Raw genomic sequence first — 23,195 nt, 5'->3', positions numbered from 1 at the left:
CTTTCCCTCAAAAGCCTTAAAAAGTGAATACAAAGAAACTTGCAACTCCTCCTAAATGGACAAGCCCGGCATGTTTTGCCTACGGATTTTTAAAATCATTGGATTGACTAACATTCCAGAATGATGCAAGTCTCCACCACTAAAGGTTTAATTCATACCTAAAATGTTGCCATTATTTGGGGTAATGACATATAATTAAGCCTGCCGACTATGTCTCATGCTTTTCTATCAGTGATTCATGGCTGTTGTCAAAAAGCAGCTGCATATCAGAGGATTTTTTGTTAAAGCCCTTGTTTGAAATACCCAACAAACAGGGTTTTCTTGATTTATCAGATTATCCAGGTAGTTCATGTGCTTTTGTAAAAACCTGAGCTGATGCCAGCTTCCATTTATATCCACTGCAACTTTTTTTCTTTTCTCTAGAGATGCTTATGATGTTACCATAAAATGTAAGTAATAAAAAGAAAAAGATAAGGTTGGTTTAACAGGAAACACATTCATTACTGTATATTTCACAATGCAACACTGTAGAAGAATTCAGGTTATGGGATCTAAGATCTCTCTCCCCCATGGATTTGTATCGTATCCTAACAGGTTCTCTCATGCTTCAGAAGAGGACAGATACGTAGAGTGACTTGCTGCAGAGGAGGTGATCTTCCTAGCACTTTTGTAACTGAAGATTGTAATAGCATGTGCCAGTTTCTCCTCACATAAACTGCTGGAATAACGGATGTCTATTCCTTGGGTAGCAAGCCAACTCATCAGATTAGTAGGAGTCAAAAATCAAAGCGAACTCCAGTGTCCTCTCCTTTCTGTGGCAGCAGCTGGGCTTCTAGAGACGACAATAAACCAGAGGACTTGTTCCATAGAGAAAGGGTTTACTAGCTTCGATCCTTGGTGTTCAGTAAAAAGAAACATAGATAGAGTTCAGGTAACACAGACACTTTTAAAAGAGTAACTTGACTCTTCACAATTTAATGTAGTGGCATAGAGTGGGAAAAAAAAAAGGAAAATAATTTTACGTTTTTCAAAAGGAATTTTTCAACTTCCAAAAGTACTTTCTGACTGCTCAAAATATATCTCACAAAACACAGCTGCTTTTCAAAATTACTGTCAGGGGCAAGATAGAGGTGTTTGTTTTCCTAGATCTCGAGGTAGAAAGTAAAAAGGGAAAGAGTAGGAACTCACTTGGTTTTTCACTTGAGGGGAAAAAAAAAAAAAAAAGAGTTTGATCATGAAAGAGGGATCTGTTTTCCCCAGACCCTTGATAATTTCTCTCAGCTTTGGCTTGATTTTTATAATGAATAGTTTAAACCCAAATTACAAGTTTAAATTAAGAGCTCTTAATCTAAAATCCTTTTATTCCTAGCAAGAAATAATTTCAGGGATTCATGTGCTGTTGAAATTACTAGCCATATATTTTATTAAGGTTAATCACAGCCGCTATTAAAAGAGAGGTAATAATATATGTTTTTCTCTGCTAAGATCAGCTGGTGAAACTGTAGTTCTCACACGGTTGCAATATTCTTGCTAATTATCTAATCATCGGGACAAAGATGTACAGGACCAGGCGGGTTGAGACGGCTCCTGCTGCCGGATTCCCAGTCAAAGTAAGAGCTTTGTAGACAGTATGACCCATTTATCATAAAATATGCTGAGTTATTCAAACTGCTGCCAGCTTTGAGAGCCAATACTATTATTTCTCTGCTTGAGTAACTGCTGTTAATTGAAATGCAGACAACAACATTCTCAAGGATGAGAAATGATATTCATGGGTTTTTTCCTATAATCCTTTCTTTCATTACCCTCTAGTTGCTTATATCAACACATTTATTACTGTCATTGAGTTAACACTCACATTTCATGAACACTCAAGTATTATTTGCATAGATGAATAAAACAAGATACTACTAAATCAGGTGGTATCATGTGAACACACTTATTCAGTGACATAAACTCACTCCTTTGTTTCTAATTGACCTCACTTTAGGTATGTATAGTTCACATTGCATCCTAATAGTGAATGGATTTCTGGACAGATCTCTGAATCTCTCATAGTCTTAGTATTACTTTAGAGCTTCTTTTTTGTCCCATGGGAACAAAACTTTGTTGGTGAAGTGATTCTCAAACAGTAGTGTACGTACGAATAGCTTGAGAAGTGTATGAACACGTAGATTCCAAGTCCCCTATGCTGATTCAATAGATCTGTGTTGGGGCCCAGGAGCTGGTTATCTTCACACACATCCCAGGTATTTCTGATACAGGTAGCTCACAGACAGTATCTTTTTTTTTTTTTTTTGCCGCACCATGCAGCTTGCAGGATCTTAGTTCCCCGACCAGAGATGGTACCTGTGCCCCCTGCAGTGGAAGCATGCAGTCTTAACCACCGGACCGCCAGGGGAGTCCCTCACAGACAATATATTGATTAACCCTGAACTAGTGTCAGTCCTGGGTGAAGAATTATTGGGTTTATTTCTTTACAATTTGATTTCCTGGAACTTATTACACCATTTTAAGCTTTGGCTTATTTTTTCCCACAAGATAGAAATTAGGTGAAATTCCTGTCTCAGAGGAGTCTTCTGAATTTACTATTTGTGAAATGTTTAGAGGTCCGGAGTTTGAACAGGTTGTGAAAATTTTCCTAGTGCTGCAGATTCGCACTGTGGTCAGTATCTGTCTTGTGCCTGTGAAAACTTCAGTTTGATTGTCATTTATGGAAGATAGTTTAAGAGGATTCTCCTATTAAAAGCAGCATGGTATCAGGAAGAACACTGGAATAGGAATTAGAGCATCTGGCTCTGTTTCAATTGTGACTTTAGCTATAGCTAGTTTGTTTTTGCGTTTAGAAATAGGGAAAATATAAATCTACTTTGACTAAAGGATCCTTGAAAATACCAAAGAAGATAACATACATACAAGTAATTTATAAACTCAAATTTGCTATATAGTTACAATAATGACACAAGAATACCGAACACAGGAAGAATCACCTTATTTAAGACTTTATTTAGGGAGTCTATACTTTTTAAGTTCTTGCTGAACAGAGAGAAGTCTTATAGGGAACATGTGGGAACCCTTGGTTTGGAAAAAGCTTCTCATAAACAATCAGAAAGTAATTGAATGTGTGGGAGATTGAGAAGTGTATTCCTCTGAGTATTTTCAGGAATAGACTCACGTAATGTTTATATACTTAGTGGGAGAGTGTTATTGGGAAGCTGTACAGTGATATGTGATCGTGACCTTCAGCTGGGAAAAACAAGAGGTAAGTTGAAGTCTATGCCATTAAACTTTCCTTTCTCTTTCCTGGGCCTCAGGCGCAATGTAACTCCAGCTTCTTCTTCTTTTAATCTACCTGTGCTCTATAGCACAGGTTAGTTTGCATGCCCCCCAAATTCACATGCTGAAGCCTAACCCTGAGTGTGATGGTATTAGGAGGTGGGGCTACTGGGAGGTGATTAGGTAATGAAGGTGGCGCCCTCATGAATGGGATAAGGGCCCGTAGAAAAGATACCCTAGAGAGCTCCCTTCCCCTACTTCTGTCATGTGAGAACACAGCAATAATGCAGCTGTCTATGAACACGGAGGCGAGTCCTCGCCTGAATCTACTGGTGACTTGGTCGTGGACTTCTCAGCCTCCAGAACTATAAGAAATAAATTTCTGTTGCTTATAAGCCCCCCAGTCTGTGGTATTCTTTTTTTTTTTCTTTTTTCTTTTAAGGATTTGACACATTTTATTTGAATTTGTAAGTTGTCTTGCTGCATAAATATTTTGACTTCTTTCAATTCATTTTTCTCTTTTCCAAAAGGTGGTTTTAAAACTTCACATTTCACGTATGGATCTCTCCTTATCATTTTTAGCTGGGGCAGCAGTGGTGAAGGGGGCAGGACCTCCTGCTGGTGCAGCACCAGCTGGGGGCAGGTCCACCAGTCCCCACGTTGCAGATGGGGCTCCCGATGTTGACATTGGCCAGAGCCTTTGCAAACAAGCCTGGCCAGAAAGGTTCAGCGTTTATACCGGCTGCTTTAATGAGGGCATTGATCTTATCCTCTGTGACCGTCACCTCATCGTCGTGCAGGATGAGGGCCGAGTAGATGCAGGTGAGCTCGGAGACGGAGGCCATGGTGCGGGTGAGGGCTAGTCAAGGGCTGCCGGGTGCAGTGCTAGTCGCCGGATGAAGTGAGGGCCTCACCCCAACGTGGCCTTAGCTTCCTCGGAGGAACAGAGAGCCTTAGCAGCTGAGGAAAGGGTAGTCTATGGTATCCTGTTACAGCAGTCAGAACAGACTAAGACAACCTCCTTGATAGTAATGCATGTTCCTTAGGAGAATGGCCTCTGGAACAGCAGGGAATTTGTATTTCACTGTAAGCTGCCAGCCATACCATAATTTTGACATATAGAACCTGTGGCAGAAGTATCAGTAACCATGACCGTCATCGCGCACACATGAACACAGCATCTTTGGATAATTTCAAGTTATTCAAATAAGCCTTGAAAGCAGAGAGAAGTTGATTGTAATAACCAGAAATATAAAACCTACTGAGTATAAAATTTCATTCCTAGAAAGAAGAAAAATAAAAATATGAGGGGTAAATCTTTATCAATTTTGCTTTTGCCTTCAAGAACTAAAACTTGTGGTACTTTGCACCATTATGATGATTTTACAGTCATCTAAAACCTTTAAGTCTTTGCTTTTAGTGAAAAATCTGAATTGGGATGTTGATCTACCTTAATTTATTTTTGGTGCAGATTCACATTATATTAAAGGGAATACATGCTAAATTTTAGTTAAATTCAGGTTTAGCAGATCTGTACACCAGATGATAAGCTTGTACACAGAATTCACTTGGATTTTTCTTTTAAGAAATAAAAATGACAATTTGCTAAAAGACATGCAGAATTATCAAATAAGACAGATGGTCTTTGATGCAGTTTTCTTTGGATGAAACGTAACCACCAAGACAGTCAATAGTGTATGCTGAGACAGTTTGGGAAGTGTTGTCCAACCACATGTGAAAATAAGCCTGGCATCCCAGACACGGAGATCCATCTTTCAGTGGAGAAATACTCTCCTTCCTGTAGAACTGTTGCCTAATTCTTGCCATCTTGTCTTTATTAGCCTGAACAGAGCTTGAGGTTTAATTTTCAAACAATCTTTGATTACTCTTAAGTGTTCCTTTTCTGGAATAGGCTTAAAGGTATATTATGGGGTGAAAGTGCTCCATCATTGTAAATCAAACTACTAGCTTCCTAAAACTGCTTGATTTTATTTTTCTGCACTTAATTTTTAAAGAGAAAAGGCATATAATGACAATGTAATCTCAGATGGTGAATATTCTTCATTTTTTTTTTGCCCACGTGTCATGCAGGATCTTAGTTCTCTGACCAGGGATTGAACCTGTGCCCCATGCCCCCTGCAGTGGAAGCACAGAGTCTTAACTACTGGACCACCAGGGAAGTCCCAGGTGGTGAATATTTTTTAAAAAGTAATTTCCTGGGCATATTCTTGGGTCACTTGCAGATCCAGCCCACCTCCTTCAACTAAGAAAATGGCATTAAAATTACTGCAAGAGATTATTGTTATTTGACATAGTTCAAAATCAGGAATCATTGTGAAAAGTTTGTCTTTAATTTCTCGAATCTTTGAAACCAAGGACCTTGTCTCCCATTTTCCCCCATCTTTTCTTTTCTTTTTTTATTATGTACCCAAATATTTATTTATCTTAGTGGATTTTTTAAAAGAATAAAATACATTTCTGGCCTTTAAGAGATGTAGATTTTAGGTGGATATTTAAAGCATATTAATAAAATAACCAAAGGATAATACCAGAATAAAAGTATACAGATGAACTAATTATCCATATTTTTTAGGGATGATGAACTTTTTTTTTTATTAGAGTATATGGTAGTTGATTTACAATGTTGGGTTACTTTCTGCTGTACAGCAAAGTGAATCCATTACACATATACATATATCTACTCTTTTTTAGATTCTTTTCCCATATAGGCCATTACAGAATATTGAGCAAAGTTCCCTGTGCTGTACAGTAGGACCTTATTAGTTATCTATTTTATATATAGTAGTGTGTATATGTCAATTCCAATCTCCCAATTTATCCCTCTCCCACTTTGCCCCCTGGTATCACTGCTGTGGACCGGGGTTCAATCCCTGGTTGGGGAACTGAGATCCCACAAGCTGTGCAGGGCGGCCAAAAAAAGAAAAAAACTCTCCCATCTTTTCTAAAGCCTTTCAGAGTGCTGTACATATAAGGAAACACTCTGATTATCTGGCAACCAGGCTTTTGGCATTCAGGAGTATCAATCAGAGAAGTTGGGACGCTAGAAAATTAAACATATAAAATAAAAGATTTATTGTAGGGATTTGATCTTATAAAATAATTGTGGGAGCTGTTGTTTCTGTGTCTGGCACTGGAGTCTGAAGTTCATATGGCAAGCAGTCGGGAGGGGTGGATGAACGTGAAGTGGGAAAAGCAAGGAAAAGCCAGAGCTTGTGAAGCTAAGCCAGAAACCACAAGGACGGGAACTCCTGTCAGTGTCTCTTGGCCTCCAAACTTCCAGCTTCTAGGAGGGGACCATTTTGCAAGAGAAACCAAAGCCCTTCTCCTGGGAGCTAAACATGCACTTGGCTCAGAAGTGAGAGAAGCTGAATCAGAAGATCCAGCAGGAGCTGGAAATGTTGAGGGCCCGCCCATGCAGCCTCCTGCCAATGGTGCAAATCAGTGGATAAGCGGTGATGTGTATGAGATGCAGCAGTGCCTTGTTCCTTGCACCAACTGCTTGAGGAATATGTTTGCTCTTTCATTTCCACCTTCCAAATCTTGTGCAAGATATTCCTTGTGACCCATGTTAACTATGAACTATGCAGGGAAGGGAGTTCTAAGTACTGAAGTTTCAGCTTAATTAAATTGGCATAATACGAATCCACCATAGTTTAACCTTGGTTAACTTGGCAACCAAATACACCTTTTTAAACCACACTTAACTTCCAAGTAAAGACAATAGGAAAAACTTACTTCCACCTAACATAAAACAACTATCCTTTATACAACTGGAAACACACTAACATCCCCCCTACAAAGATACAAAATCCTTTATCTCGCAATGATTTTCATTTCTCTTCTAACTGAATCACATTTCCTCTTTGATATAAAGTGACTTAAATATTGAGCTATAATGTTAACTAGTATTCATTCCCAAAGGTTCTATGCCCTATGCAGTCAGTCCTGCTTGTATTGGACTATTGGTTTTTTTAATTTTATTTATTTTTTATCTCCTTGGAGGTAAAAGGAGTCATCTCAGGAAATCTACACCCCAGACATACTATTCTCTCCCCGCACTGCATAGTAGTAACTCAATTTCCCCTTGATTTTAGGATCAGTCATGTTATCTGTTACCTGTTGATTCTTTGATTTAAGAAGTATAAAAGAGGTGTGGTGACAGTCTCATTTCCAGTTTAATGGAACTACTGCTGTGTCCCACTGGTAGAAGCCTTCCCCCCTTGGTAACTTCCCCTAGACCAACAGAGCTCAGAGTACAAGAACAGGAAGCAAACATTTCATTAGTGATCACTAGTGGTAAACATTAGAGCAGCCACTTCCTTGTATACTGCTTGAGTCCCAGAGCCCTAAATCCTGCCTAGAGGAGGAACAGTATCATATACCTGTCTCTGAATGAGGGTATGTACCCCATTCCAGAGATCACGGCAGTTCTGCAAGGTGTGGCCACCTAGCTGGTACCATAATTAAGTCTTCAAAAGTCTATTCCACTATTTGTTCAGCCTTCCATTTCACGATGACAGGGAAGATGGAAAAACCAGTGAATTCAATGGTCATAAACCCATCAACAGATTTCATAGGCTGTAAAATGAGTTTCTTGGTTAGAACAATGCTGAGAAGAAGATATTTTGTATGTTAGAAGATGATAGTTTTGGCATAAGAATTGTGGGGAAGGAAACAAATTTATATACAGTACAAGTGTTCACTCCAGTGAGAACAAAGCACTATACCTTCCATGACAGAGGTGGTTTTATGCAGTTAATCTATCACTAGGGAATTTCCTGGCCGTCCAGTGGTTAGGACTCTGTGATTCCACTGCTGGGGCCCGGTTTGATCCCTGGTCGGGGAACTAAGATCCTGCAAGCCTGGCTGACTCTGTTCCCTCCCCTCCCACCCCCAAATGAATGGTGCCATATTGGAGACTCCATGTTGGTCTGTGCTGCTGTCAAATTGGGCATTCAATGGCTGTAATCAGATCACCATAAGTGAGGGAAATCCATGCTGCTGTGGCTATATATAACTTCCATCCTTGCTGCCATTAGTAATTTTTCAGGAGCCTATTGGTCAAGTGCAGGGATGATTGAGGAAAGAGGCTGACTATTGTACATACAATGGGTCATCTTATACACCACTTATTAATATCCTCCTCCACTGAGGTTTCTCTTTGGTGACCATGTAGTTACATAGCTTCACATCTTGTACACATTCATAGAGGTCTCCGTATTACCAAATTTTCAGTTATGTTCTTTCCAACTGCCTGACAATTCAGCCAAATCCTTAGCTGCTGCTGCTGAGGTAGTACGGATGCACATTTCTGGCAATCTTCCTTTCCAGGTAGAATGAACAGCCAGCTGTATTAATCCAAGTTCTGTGCACTGAGAGGATTTTCTTCACCACTATCTTTCAAGGTACCTCAGATTGGAGCTGCTGTAGTTGTCTGCTTGTCAGGTACAGCCTGCCTATCATGCAGAACCACCTTCAACCCAAGCCCCAACTCTTACTTCCCCAATTAGCTAATCATAGGAAACTCCCCTTAAGGTGGAGAAGGAGGAGGCTTTGTGACAGAAATATTGGTCATGAGCGTCTGTGCCACTTACTCATGCACCTTCTTTGTATTTTCAGGACCTGATCAAGTTGCATCTTGTATACCACTTTCATATAATGATGGAGTACTGCTGTGTGTGCCTATCTTTAGGGCTTAGTAGGACATAAAAGCCAAGATAAACACTCATGTCGCATAGTAATCTGGTGGCCCATGTTCAAGGGTTCAGCCTCTATTAAGGTTCAGTGACAAGTGAGAATCTGTTTTTCAAAAGGATAATGGTAGTAACTTTCTACTGAAGAAGGCATAGCTTCTTTTTTTTCTTTTTTTCTTTTTTTTTTTTCACAAAATCTGAATACTTTGTGCTGTAATTCACCTGAAGGGGACTGTCAAAAGCCACATACTACATCCCTTCCTACCACTTTCAGATCTCTAGGGCCATACAGTCCAAATGGCATTGCGGCTTACATGGTAGCCTGGGACTGCTGCAAAGCCTTCTTCTGTTCTGGGCCCCCTTAAAACTGGCAGCTTTTTGGGTTGCTCTGTAAATGGGTTGGAGTGGCACCTTCAAATGCCAAGTATTTTGCCTTCAAAATCCAGAGATGTCTAGTGGCATTATGTCTCTTTCTTAATGGTAGGGAGAGCCAGACACAGCAACTTGTAATTCATTTTGGAAGACTAACTTCCAGAAATTTCACTGAATTTCTGTAGGATTTATTTCTCACCGGCTGGCACACAGTTGTCACACTCATGTGTCTGGGGTCATCACTATTTCCTGCTCAGTTAATCCAATTGGTATGATACCATCAGTGTAATGGACAGAGGGAAATGGGTGGTGATCAAGGTCCCTGACATATGGCTGAGAAGCTGATAGAGCCCTGAGTTAGGACAGTGAAGGTACATAGTTCATCCTGCCACTACCTCCAAGCTCCCAGCTTCCATGAGTGGGGCGTCCTGCAGGAGAAGCTAGTTCCCTTCACTGCACCTGGCCTAGGATTCAGAGAAGCTTTAGCAGAAGCTGCAGATGCTGTCAGCCCAGTTGCTGCTTTCTGCCAACGCACAAACCAGCAGATAAGACAACAGTGCCGGAGGTCCAGCACTGACCTCCCGAATGTAAAGGACTAAGGTCCATCTTTCACTTCTGGCTTCCTGTGCAAATGCTTCCTGTAGACTATGCTAACCAAGAATCTGCAGGAAAGGAAATTCTGGGAAATGTAGTTCTAGTTTAGCCAAGTGGATACAACCCAAACTCATCATGTCAGAATAGCTCTGATCTCAAATGAAGATACAACAAAAACCTTTGAGAGCAAGAAACTTCCCTTAAATCCCGAAAACAATGAAAGTGTCTGCAAAGAATGGAAGCTCAAACAAGGATATCTTCTCATCTGCTTCATCAATAAAAAAGAAAGATTTGCTATGGCAAGCTGGTGAAGTTCAGAAAATATTACATTTGTGGGGTGAAAGCCAAGAAAAGCAGGAGAAACAATTGAAGACAGAACAAAGGGAAAAGGCAAAGCAGAGAAAGTAGGTGATGGTTGTCAGAAGGAGGGGGTAGGGCTGAGCAGAGGGCAAGTGTAGGGACGATAAACAACAAGCAACACCTGTCAGCAAAGAAAAGCAGTGCCACCAAAAATTGGAAGGAAGACCACTTTCTCTCTCTGGCTGGGAAAATGTCTATCTGGGCCTCAACTGGTTGCTCCTGAAGGAACAGGCATTTGGAAGATCCATTCTTACAATTATAACCGGCAGAGCCCAGGTGGCAAATGGCTCCCAAGGAAGAGTATCCAGGATCTTTGGAAAACACATGGCATCAGTTAAAATGGCTAATCTAAACTTCCTGGAAAATTTACATGTATAAAACAGTTCCTTCCTCAATAATTTCAGTTTAAATGTATTTATTAAACTTTGTCTAATTTCAATCTGTTTTTTCACATTTGCTATTTATAATAAAAGCTACCATTAGTTTTTAATTATTGTCAAAAATTAGGACATAATTATATATGTATAATTATAAATGATATATATATATATTTTTAACATCTTTATCGGAGTACAATTGTTTTACAATGGTGTGTTTGTTTCTGCTTTATAACAAAGTGAATCAGTTATACATATACATATATCCCCATATCTCTTCCTTCTTGCGTCTCCCTCCCTCCCATATTCCCTATCCCACCCCTCTAGGTGGTCACAAAGCACCGAGCTGATCTCCCTGTGCTATGCGGCTGCTTCCCACTAGCTATCTATTTTACATTTGGTAGTGTATGTATGTCCATGCCACGCTCTCACTTTGTCCCAGCATACCCTTCCCCCTCGCCGTATCCTCAAGTCCATTCTCTAGTAGGTCTGCGTCTTTATTCCCATCTTGCCCCTAGGTTCTTCATGACCATTTTTTGTTGTTTGTTTTTTAGATTCCATATATATGTGTTAGCATACGGTATTTGTTTTTCTCTTTCTGACTTACTTCACTCGGTATGACAGACTCTAGGTCCATCCACCTCACTACAAATGACTCAATTTCGTTTCTTTTCATGGCTGAGAAATATTCCATTGTATATATGTGCCACATCTTCTTTATCCATTCATCTGTTGATGGACACTTAGGTTGCTTCCATGTCCTGGCTATTGTAAATAGGGCTGCAATGAACATTTTGGTACATGACTCTTTTTGAATTATGGTTTTCTCAGGGTATATGCCCAGTATGGGATTGCTGGGTCGTATGGCAGTTCTATTTTTAGTTTTTTAAAGAACCTCCATACTGTTTTCCATAGTGGCTGTATCAATTTACATTCCCACCAACAGTGCAAGAGGGTTCACTTTTCTCCACACCCTCTCCAGCAATTATTGTTTGTAGATTTTTTGATGATGGCCATTCTGAACAGTGTGAGACGATATCTCATTGTAGTTTTGATTTGCATTTCTCTAATGATAAATGATGTTGAGCATTCTTTCATGTGTTCGTTGGCAATCTTTATATCTTCTTTGGAGAAATGTCTATTTAGGTCTTCCACCCACTTTTGGATTGGGTTGTTTGTCTTTTGGATATTGAGCTGCATGAGCTGCTTGTAAATTTTGAAGAATAATCCTTTGTCAGTTGCTTCATTTGCAAATATTTTCTCCCATTCTGAGGGTTGTCTTTTCACCTTGTTTATGGTTTCCTTTGCTGTGCAAAAGCTTTTAAGTTTCATTAGGTCCCATTTGTTTATTTTTGTTTTTATTTCCATTTCTCGAGGATGTGGGTCAAAAAGGCTTTTACTGTGATTTATGTCATAGAGTGTTCTGCCTATGTTTTCCTCTAAGAGTTTTATAATGTCTAGCCTTACATTTAGGTCTTTAATCCATTTTGAGTTTATTTTTGTGTCTGGTGTTAGGGAGTGTTCTAATTTCAATCTTTTACATGTAGCTGTCCAGTTTTCCCAGCACCACTTATTGAAGAGGCTGTCTTTTCTCCACTGTATATTCTTGCCTCCTTTATCAAAGATAAGGTGACCATATGTGCGTGGGTTTATCTCTGGGCTTTCTATCCTGTTCCATTGATCTATATTTCTGTTTTTGTGCCAGTACCATACTGTCTTGATTACTGTAGCTTTGTAGTATAGTCTGAAGTCAGGGAGCCTGATTCCTCCAGCTTCATTTTTCTTTCTCAAGATTGCTTGTGCCATTCGGGGTCTTTTTTGTTTCCATACAAATTGTGAGACTTTTTGTTCTAATTCTGTGAAAAATGCCAGTGGTAGTTTGATAGGGATTGCATTGGATCTGTAGATTGCTTTGGGTAGTATAGTCATTTTCACAGTGTTGATTCTTCCAATCCAAGAACATGGTATAGCTCTCCATCTGTTTGTATCATTTTTAATTTCTTTCATCAGTGTCTTATAATTTTCTGCATACAGGTCTTTTGTCTCCTTAGGTAGGTTTATTCCTAGATATTTTATTCTTTTTGTTGCAATGATAAATGGGCGTGTTTTCTTAATTTCACTTTCAGATTTTTCATCATTAGTGTATAAGAATGCAAGAGATTTCTGTGCATTAATTTTGTATCCTTCTACTTTACCAAATTCATTGATTAGCTCTAGTAGTTTTCTGGTAGCATTTTTAGGATACTCTATGTATAGTATCATGTCATCTGCAAACAGTGACAGCTTTACTTCTTCTTTTCTGATTTGGATTCCTTTTATTTCTTTTTCTTCTCTGATTGCTGTGGCTAAAACTTCCAAAACTATGTTGAATAATAGTGGTGAGAGTGGGCAACCTTGTCTTGTTCCTGATCTTAGTGGAAATGGTTTCAGTTTTTCACCATTGAGGACGATGTTGGCTGCGGGTTTGTCATATATGGCCTTTATTATGTTGAGGTAAGTTCCCTCTATGCCTACTTTCTGGAGGGTTTTTATCATAAATGGGTGTTGAATTTTGTCAAAAGCTTTTTCTGCATCTATTGAGATAATCATTTGGTTTTTCTCCTTCAATTTGTTAATATGGTGTATCACATTGATTGATTTGTGTATATTGAAGAATCCTTACATTCTTGGGATAAACCCCACTTGATCATGGTGTATGATCCTTTTAATGTGCTGTTGGATTCTGTTTGCTAGTATTTTGATGAGGATTTTTGCATCTATGTTCATCTGTGATATTGGCCTGTAGTTTTCTTTCTTTGTGACATTTTTGACTGGTTTTGGTATCAAAGTGATGGTGGCCTCGTAGAACGAGATTGGGAGTGTTCCTCCCTCTGCTATATTTTGGAAGAGTTTGAGAAGGATAGGTGTTAGCTCTTCTCTAAATGTTTGATAGAATTCGCCTGTGAAGTCATCTGGTGGTGGGCTTTTGTTTGTTGGAAGATTTTTAATCACAGTCTCAATTACAGTGCTTGTGATTGGTCTGTTCATATTTTCTATTTCTTCCTGATTCAGTCTCGGCAGGTTGTGCTTTTCTAAGAATTTGTCCATTTCTTCCAGGTTGTCCATTTTATTGGCATATAGTTGCTTGTAGTAATCTCTCATGATCTTTTGTATTTCTGCAGTGGCAGTTGTTACTTCTCCTTTTTCATTTCTAATTCTATTGATTTGAGTCTTCTACCTTTTTCTTTTTATGAGTCTGGCTAATGGTTTATCAATTTTGTTTATCTTCTTAAAGAACCAGCTTTTAGTTTTATTGATCTTTGCTATCGTTTCCTTCATTTCTTTTTCATTTATTCCTGATCTGATCTTTATGATTTCTTTTCTTCTGCTAACTTTGGGGTGGTTTTGTTCTTCTTTCTCTAATTGCTTTAGGTGTAAAGTTAGGTTGTTTATTTGAGATGTTTCTTGTTTCTTAAGGTAGGACTGATTGCTATAAACTTCCCTCTTAGAACTGCTTTTGCTGCATCCCATAGGTTTTGGGTCATCTGTTTTCATTGTCATTTGTTTCTAGGTATTTTTTGATTTCCTCTTTGATTTCTTCAGTGATCTCTTGGTTATTTAGTAGTGTATTGTTTAGCCTCCATGTGTTTGTATTTTTTAAAGATTTTTTCCTGTAATTGATATCTAGTCTCACAGCGTTGTGGTCGGAAAAGATACTTGATATGATTTCAATTTTCTTAAATTTACCAAGGCTTGATTTGTGACCCAAGATATGATCTATCCTGGAGAATGTTCCATGAGCACTTGAGAAGAAAGTGTATTCTGTTGTTTTTGGATGGAATGTCCTATAAATATCAATTAAGTCCATCTTGTTTAATGTATCATTTAAAGCTTGTGTTTCCTTATTTATTTTCATTTTGGATGACCTGTCCATTGGTGAAAGTGGGGTGTTAAAGTCCCCTATTATGATTGTGTTACTGTCAATTATCCCTTTTATGGATGTTAGTATTTGCCTTATGTATTGAGGTGCTCCTATGTTGGGTGCATAAATATTTACAATTGTTATATCTTCTTCTTGGACTGATCCCTTGATCATTATGTAGTGTCCTTCTTTGTCTCTTGTAATAGTCTTTGCTTTAAAGTCTATTTTGTCTGATATGAGAATTGCTACTCCAGCTTTCTTTTGATTTCCATTTGCATGGAATCTCTTTTTCCATCCCCTCACTTTCAGTCTGTAGGTGTCCCTAGGTCTGAAGTGGGTCTCTTGTAGACAGCATATATACTGGTGTTGTTTTTGGATCCATTCAGCCAGGGTTTGTCTTTTGGTTGGAGCATTTAATCCATTTACATTTAAGGTACTTATTGATATGTATGCTCCTCTTACCATTTTCTTAATTGTTTTGGGTTTGTTATTGTAAGTCTTTTCCTTCTCTTGTGTTTCCTGCTTAGAGAAGTTCCTTTAGCATTTGTAGAGCTGGTTTGGTGGTGCTGAATTCTCTTAGCTTTTGCTTGTCTATAAAGGTTTTGATTTCTCCATCGAATCTGAATGATATCCTTTCTGAGTAGAGTAATCTTGGTTGTAGGTTTTTCCCTTTTACCACTTTAAATATGTCCTGCTACTCCCTTCTGGCTTGCAGAGTTTCTTCTGAAAGATCAGCTGTTAACCTTATGGGAGTTCCCTTTTATGTTATTTGTTGTTTTTCCCTTGTGGCCTTTAGTATTTTTTCTTTGTATTTAATTTTTATAGTTTGATTAATATGTGTCTCTGTGTTTTTCTCCTTGGATTTATCCTGTATGGGACTCTCTGCGCTTTCTGGACTTGACTATTTCCTTTCCCATATCAGGAGGTTTTCAACTATTATCTCTTCAAATATTTTCTCAGTCCCTTTCTTTTTCTCTTCTTCTTCTGGGACCCCTATAATTCGAATGTTGGTACGTTTAATGTTGTCCCAGAGGTCTCTGAGACTGTCCTCAATTCTTTTCATTCTTTTTTCTTTATTCTGCTCTGTGGTAGTTATTTCCACTATTTTATCTTCCAGGTCACTTATCCGTTCTTCTGCCTCAGTTATTCTGCTATTGATTCCTTCTAGAGAATTTTTAATTTCATTTATTGTGTTGGTCATCACTGTTTGTTTGCTCTTTAGTTCTTCTAGGTCCTTGTTAAACGTTTCTTGTATTTTCTCTATTCTATTTCCAAGATTTTGGATCATCTTTACTATCATTATTCTGAATTCTTTTTCAGATAGACTGCCTATTTCCTCTTCCTTTGTTTGGTCTGGTGGGTTTTTACCTTGCTCCTTCATCTGCTGTGTGTTTCTCTGTCTTCTCATTTTGCTTAACTTACTGTGTTTGGGGTCTCCTTTCCACAGGCTGCAGGTTCGTAGTTCCCGTTGTTTTTGGTGTCTGCCCCCAGTGGCTAAGGTTGGTTTAGTGGGTTGTGTACGCTTCCTGGTGGAGGAGACTAGTGCCTGTGTTCTGGTGGATGAGGCTGGATCTTGTCTTTCTGGTGGGCATGTCCACATCTGATGGTGTGTTTTGGGGTGTCTGTGGGCTTATTACGATTTTAGGCAGCCTCTCTGCTAATGGGTGAGGTTGTGTTCCTGTCTTGCTAGTTGTTTGGCATAGGGTGTCCAGCACTGTAGCTTGCTGGTTGTTGAGTGGAGCTGGGTCTTGTCGTTGAGATGGAGATCTCTTGGAGATTTACACCGTTTGATATTATGTGGAGCTGGGAGGTCTCTTGTGGACCAGTGTCCTGAACTTGGCTCTCCCACCTCTGAGGCACAGCCCTGATGCCTGGCTGGAGCACCAAGAGCCTGTCATCCACACGGCTCAGAATAAAAGGGAGAAAAAAAAAGAAAGACAGAAAGAAGAAGATAAAATAAAATTTAAAAGTTATTAAATAAAAAATAATTATTAAAAAAAATTTATTAAAAAGTAATAAAAAATAAAGAAAGAAAGATCAAGCAAACCAGAAAACAAATCCACCAATGATAACAAGTGCTAAAAACTATACTAAAAAAAACAAAGAAACAAAAAAAACGGACAGACAGGACCCTAGGACAAATGGTAAAAGCAAAACTATACAGACAAAATCACACAGAGAAGCATACACATACACACTCACAAAAAGAGAAAAAGGGAAAAAATATGTATATTGTTGCTCCCAAAGTCCACCTCCTCAATTTGGGATGATTCGTTGTCTCTTCAGGTATTCCACAGATGCAGGTACATCAAGTTGATTGTGGAAATTTAATCTGTGGCTCCTGAGGCAGCTGGGAGAGATTTCCCTTTCTCTTCTTTGTTTGCACAGCTCCTGGGGTTTAACTTTGGATTTGGCCCCACCTCTGCGTGTAGGTCGCCTGAGGGCGTTTGTTCCCGCTCAGATAGGACGGGGTTAAAGGAGCAGCTGCTTCGGGGGCTCTGGCTCACTCAGGCCGGGGGGAGGGAGGGGTATGGATGTGGGGCGAGCCTGCGGCGGCAGAGGCCGGCAGGACGTTGCACCAGCCTGAGGCGGGCAGTGCGTTCTCCCGGGTAAGTTTTCCCTGGATCACGGGACCCTGGCAGTGGCGGGCTGCACCGGCTCCCGGGACGGGCGGTGTGGAGAGTGACGTGTGCTCGCACACAGGCTTCTTGGTGGCGGCAGCAGCAGCCTTAGAGTCTCATGCCCGTCTCTGGGGTCCGCGCTGATAGCTGTGGCTCGTGCCCGTCTCTGGAGCTCGTTTAGGTGGCGCTCTGAATCCCCTCTCCTCACGCACCAGGAAACAAAGAGGCAAGAAAAAGTCTCTTGCCTCTTTGGCAGCTCCAGACCTTTTCCCGGACTCCCTCCCGGCTAGCCGTGGCGCACTAGCCCCCTTCAGGCTGTGTTCACGCTGCCAACCCCAGTCCTCTCCCTGGGATCCGACCGAAGCCCGAGCCTCAGCTCCCAGCCCCGCCCGCCCCGGCGGCTGAGCAGACAAGCCCCTCGGGCTGGTGAGTGCTGCTCGGCGCCGAGCCTCTGTGCGGGAATCTCTCCGCTTTGCCCTCTGCACCCTTGTGGCTGCGCTCTCCTCCGTGGCTCCAAAGCGTCCCCCCTCCGCCACCCTCAGCCTCCGCCCGCGAAGGGCCTTCCTAGTGCGTGGAAACCTTTCCTCCTTCACAGCTCCCTCTCACTGGTGCAGGTCCCGTCCCTATTCTTTTGTCTCTGTTTTTTCTTTTTTCTTTTGCCCCACCCAGGTGCGTGGGGATTTTCTTGCCTTTCGGGAGGTCTGAGGTCTTCTGCCAGTGTTCTGTAGGAGTTGTTCCACATGTAGATGTATTTCTGATGTGTTTGTGGGGAGGAAGGTGATCTCCATGTCTTACTCTTCCGCCATCTTGAAGCTCTCCCCTATAAATATTTAAAGTGCTGGATAGAAAAGCTTTTACTCAATCTTTTGGTCCCATTTAAGCCAAACTGTCTCAGAAACTTAAGTAGATTTGCACATCACGCAACAAACTTAGTGTATATCCTTCAAAGAGTCCAAGGAACTCACAAAACTTAAGGAAAAAAAATTACATGATATATGGGTAATAGTTCTTACTAACTTTGCTTTATTAGGTATAGGATAATTTAAAGATGATTATAAAGTCTGATTCATTCAAAGAAAAATCCTGCAGAAACCATCAGCAATGTCATAAATCCCTTTATAGAAAATTATCACTATATTTTTCTTAGAATCTGGATTCTAAGAGAAAAGAATGATTCTTAACTGAAGAAGCATGGGTAACCTAGACCAGAGTTCTGATCTCGGGCATCTAGGAGGTGTAGGACTTTTGGCAAATTTCTTAACTTCTCTTAACCTTATTTTCTTTATCTGCTAAATAAAGGATCCTAATACTTATAGAATTGTTACGAGGATTAAATTAAGTATACATCTGGCCCATAGATATGCAAAAAATGTTAGATGCCATTATTATTTGCAACAGATAATTGAGAAAATTTATAAAGCATAGTGAATTAATGTTGATAATAATTTTTATTCCAGTGTATAATACTCACATTAGCGGAAATATTTGAAGTTATTTTTTCTCTTAGGCTATCTAATGATTTTAAAACATTATTTTAATTTGAGCCCTGTTGTTTAGTTTTACATGGATTAGAATTTTATTTCCTCCATTTTGTTAATAAACAGAAATGTGATTTGCCATTACTTTAAGGCAGAAGAGAGTGTAAACATAATTAAAAGGAAAAAAAAAGTCCTAATTATTTTAAGTGAGGTATTTGATAGCTTGTAGAAATTGCTGTTCTTCTTAGCTAAACTTATAAGGAAACTCAAACAATATTGTTTGGAGCTAGAAGAAGATTTAGGGGAGAATGAAAAAAGGTTGAGGGTGGAGAGGGAGCTAGATATGAGCAGTTATATTTATTTTTTATGTCATTGATGAGTAATCTTATTAATGCTGCCTTTGTTATTAGTCCTTCATAGAGCTCTGTGCTCATATAAATTATTCTGAAATTTATTAATCACTACAGAGACTCAGTTATGTGTAGTCTAATGAAAATTCATACTGTTTTCAAAAGGCAATAATTATTCAACATTTAACAATATTAAAAAAAACATTATCTCTGCAGTATTCCCTTAACTCAAGTTTATTTCTAATTTCTGAGTAGGTACCTATCAGAGGTGGTTCAAGGGTATATTTCTAGCATGAACAAATTCACAAAAATGACTGATTGTGTTCTGCAGAATGCTTATGCTTTTTGACCCTGAACCAGACCTACATGTTTAATTCTGATTAAGCACAGTTTATCATGACCTTGTTTATAACACCATGAATAGTTTCATAAAAATGATACTTTCTTTGCCCTTGTTTCTACATTAATGTTGTTACTGTCACAGATCTGTGGATTTATGAATAAGTTATCTATCTGATGTGTTCTTGGGGCCCCTGCCAGAATCACTCACATTTATACTTATTTCAAGAGTATCTGGGAGAGTTTGCACATCTTAATCCGAGAGCTGGACTTGTCACTGATCCCTCCCTGCATTTCTTCAGGTTGTACAAGTGAGAGAAAGAAGAAAACTTTTGATAAATTCTTGTTACCCATGACAGTAGAGATTTTTCTGTATTTATTTAATTTTTTGTTCATTTCTTTTTGATTTAATAACTTTATGTTGAAAGAATTAAATATCCATGAAAAATCAGTATCAAGGGAATGATGCAATGCATTTCAATGAGATAAGGTTTTTGGAATAGATTATGAATGAGGGTGTGGCCCTTGAACAAGCCCAGAGCGCCTCTAGGTCAAAAACAAACAAACAAAAATACCAAAAAACCCCAAAAAACCCTGATTAACTCAAGGCTTAGGTACATAAGTCCACAAACGGTCCAGTTTTCAGTTGGACTGCTTTACCTGTACAACAAACCTGCAGTCATTTGGTAAAATGGGGTATTCTCTTATTCTGGATAGCTGTTTTTCCTAGATATCTCCGAGTTTGCCATTAGAAAGTTTTTGTTTCAAAAGGTCATAATTCTAAAATATATTTTAATTGCACCTGCTTTGTTGAACAGTATATTGAAGGTAATTTAATTTTTTATTGAAGATATGGGACAATTATTCTCTGTGTAGGAGAAAAATTATCTTAATAATTTTCTAATGTAGGAGAACCCCACCTGATTGCTAATAAGTGTGGTTAAAAGAAAATCAGTTGGAAAAAGAAAGACTCAACTTATTGCAAGGCTGATGGAATGATAGTGGTGGGCCTGTGCAGCTGACTGGCTGGGAGTTCTGGGAACCTGGGAGGAGATTCCCAATTGCATTTTACATGGGATTTTACATGACTGTTGGGGAGTGTCATCATGCAGTTTTATTCTATCTACTTGATTTTTGTTGTTGTGTTTTTCATTTATCTTTTAAAAAAAGGAACATGGAAGATATTATTTAAATCTGTGGTCTCCAAAGCAGTGAAAAACAGAATTCTATATGCAAATCTCATATAAACATTATCTTATATGACCCTCAGGACTACATGAGCTGCAGCTGATCATCACATTTTTTGAAGTTGGAAATAGGCCTGGAGAACTAATTATTTTGCCAAGGTCCAATAGCTAAATCCAGTTCTATGAAGTCAGTATTATGTCCACTGTACCACATCACTGCAAAGGCAAAGCAGCTTTCTCCTAAGCTTTTTGCTATGTCTGCATAAAATCAACCTTAACAATCTTTATCTTTTTTTTTCTGTTATGACAGCATCATCAGTTACTAAGTTTTTCACAGCACCTTTTTAACTATTTTTGGCTCATATTTGTGAGTGTGCATTGTTCTTTGTTTTTGTTGCTCTAGGAAGGAGAATGTTGCACTTGCAGTGCCATATTCTGCTCTTCTACTTATATATCTCCCTAGTATTTATGTGTGTGCCTTTATTTATAAATACGTAGATTATCTTTAAAAGAGTATACACAAAAAACTGGTTTAAATGATTGTATTTTGGGAGGGGAGCTGAGTGGCAGCGTGAGAAAGAGAACTTTGTTTCTTTGTATAATTTTGTTCCTTTTGAATATTGTACTGTGTATATATTCTACCAGTTGAAAATTTAAAAGTATCTCTTTATTGTGGACACTTGGGGTATGGCTGCTAAAGACCATGAGACACTGCTTACATTTTTAGAAATCCCAAAAGAAGTGAAATATTTTAAATCGTGGCTATATTATTTTTTTTCATGGATTCACTGATTTCAGAATGTGCCAGATAATCTAAATGTTCTTGGTATTTGGAGCTTAAATAACAAAAGAAGACACATGCAACATAACTGCAGCACAACATTTTTGAATAAGAAGGTATATTGTAGATCATTTAGTCCAATGTCTTTATTTATGAAGAAACTTCTAGTTGTTAGTGGCAAAGCAGGGGAAAAAAACCCAACACGTCTTTGGACTGTAAATTCAACATGGTCTCTAATTTGCCTTATGGTAAAGATTGCCATGGTTAATTGATAGGAAAAAAGGTACCTAAAAAAAATGATTATTAATAATATACTCTGAAGACCAGATATCTTCTCTTGGCCACATCTTTATCAAAGCCGTTTAAGTGAAGGAGTATTTGTATCAAAAAAATAATTTGCTTTCTTTTTCTGAAGTTTCTGACTCTGGGAGTGCTGTGTGTAACTGTCATGACATTTTGGGAGAAGATATTATTTAGTAGCAACAGTTATTTCTTATGTGATTATTATTACCATCCAGTTAAATGTGTGTATGTGTGTGTATTTTAAAAGTTTATTATTTCACATATTGCAACCACAGGAAGTAGTGCCATCATCATAATCAACTGACAATGGATAGTGATATTCATGCTAGCCCAATGTATGATCTAGCAATGCCAGTTGAATCTTCATTATTTTTTAAAGGTGTTTAGAGTCAAAGAATCAGCAAGTGGAAATGATTCACTCAGGTGATAATCCAATCTATCCATTTTACCAAGTTTAGGTATTTTCTGGTCATTAAAAAAAAAATCCCTGGTAAACTTCTTTGGCATGAAATTTAAAGGCATCAAATGTAGGGAGTAAAATATATGCAACCTTGTTTCTACAGGTTGAAAATATTTCCCTTTTTGATAGGTTCTCTGGCCATTTTCCCCTGTGGTCATCTTTAATGAATGAGTGCTACTATTGTAATAGGAATAACACCATAAGCAAGAAAGTCACTGATAGGTTCCGATGAATAGGCTGATTCACTGACATGGAAAAGAAAAATGGATGTGTACTATGATTATCACATTTGTAGACTCATGCAGATGAGCACTGGCAGCTTTTGTCCCACAGTAGTTCCCTGCTTTTTAAATCACATATCACTTTTCTGTGTTGAAGAAAACTCATCTTTGCCCAGTGTTTTCTGTTACTATGTTATGTCACATCCTGAGTTGACTCATGCCCCGGCTGAGCTTTCAATCTGGTTCCTTTTTCTCCTTTCTTACTAGGGTACACTCCGACAGTTTTAACAAGGATATCTTTAGAACAATCCTCAACTTTTCTAAAACCATTTTCTGTGCAACTCAAGTTGATTGACTTTAGAAATTTAGAGAAAAAGAGATTTCAGGAGAAATGAACAACTTTGTATTTTGCCCACCATTTCTAAAGAGTAGGTTTTGATTCAGCCCAGCTCACATTTGATTCTTTGGCTTTTTTCTTAGGATAGCTCAGATTATAGCATATTTAGCAGACTGTTATATTACTTTATCTACTAAAATAACCTTGTGAAAATTCCCTCTGTAAGAATAAGATAATAGGGCCCTAAATTCTAACAGAATTTAGATACATAAAGTTAAATCATTTTAGCACCCAGAGTTTTAACATTGTGGCACTTTCAACTGACTTTGCCAATTCAAAAAAAAGTGAATTTTGAGAAAATAGCTATTTGACACATCTGTAGTTTATTAAATAATGATTATTAATGTCTGAAAGGGGGGAAAAAAGCACATAAGCAAAATTTGTGGTTAAGTCATGAGGGCGCTGGTTATTTTTATTAGCCTACGTTTTCATACTTGTGACTGTCCTCATTAGTAGAATATTCT

The 23,195-nt window shown here is 38.7% G+C and overlaps 1 pseudogene across 1 annotated transcript; it reads right to left on the bottom strand.

The window, feature by feature from the left end:
* Nucleotides 1–3,418: 3,418 nt before the first annotated feature.
* LOC309667432 (large ribosomal subunit protein P1 pseudogene) lies at nt 3,419–10,767 on the bottom strand (annotated as a pseudogene). The gene has a single exon. The product of its transcript is annotated as a large ribosomal subunit protein P1 pseudogene (transcript).
* Between the last annotated feature and the right edge of the window lie 12,428 nt (nt 10,768–23,195).

The sequence above is a fragment of the Balaenoptera physalus genome (assembly GCF_965194825.1).
Source record: "Balaenoptera physalus genome assembly, chromosome: 9".
In the NCBI taxonomy this organism is placed as follows: domain Eukaryota; kingdom Metazoa; phylum Chordata; class Mammalia; order Artiodactyla; family Balaenopteridae; genus Balaenoptera; species Balaenoptera physalus.
This window is presented reverse-complemented; position numbering and strand designations above follow the sequence as displayed.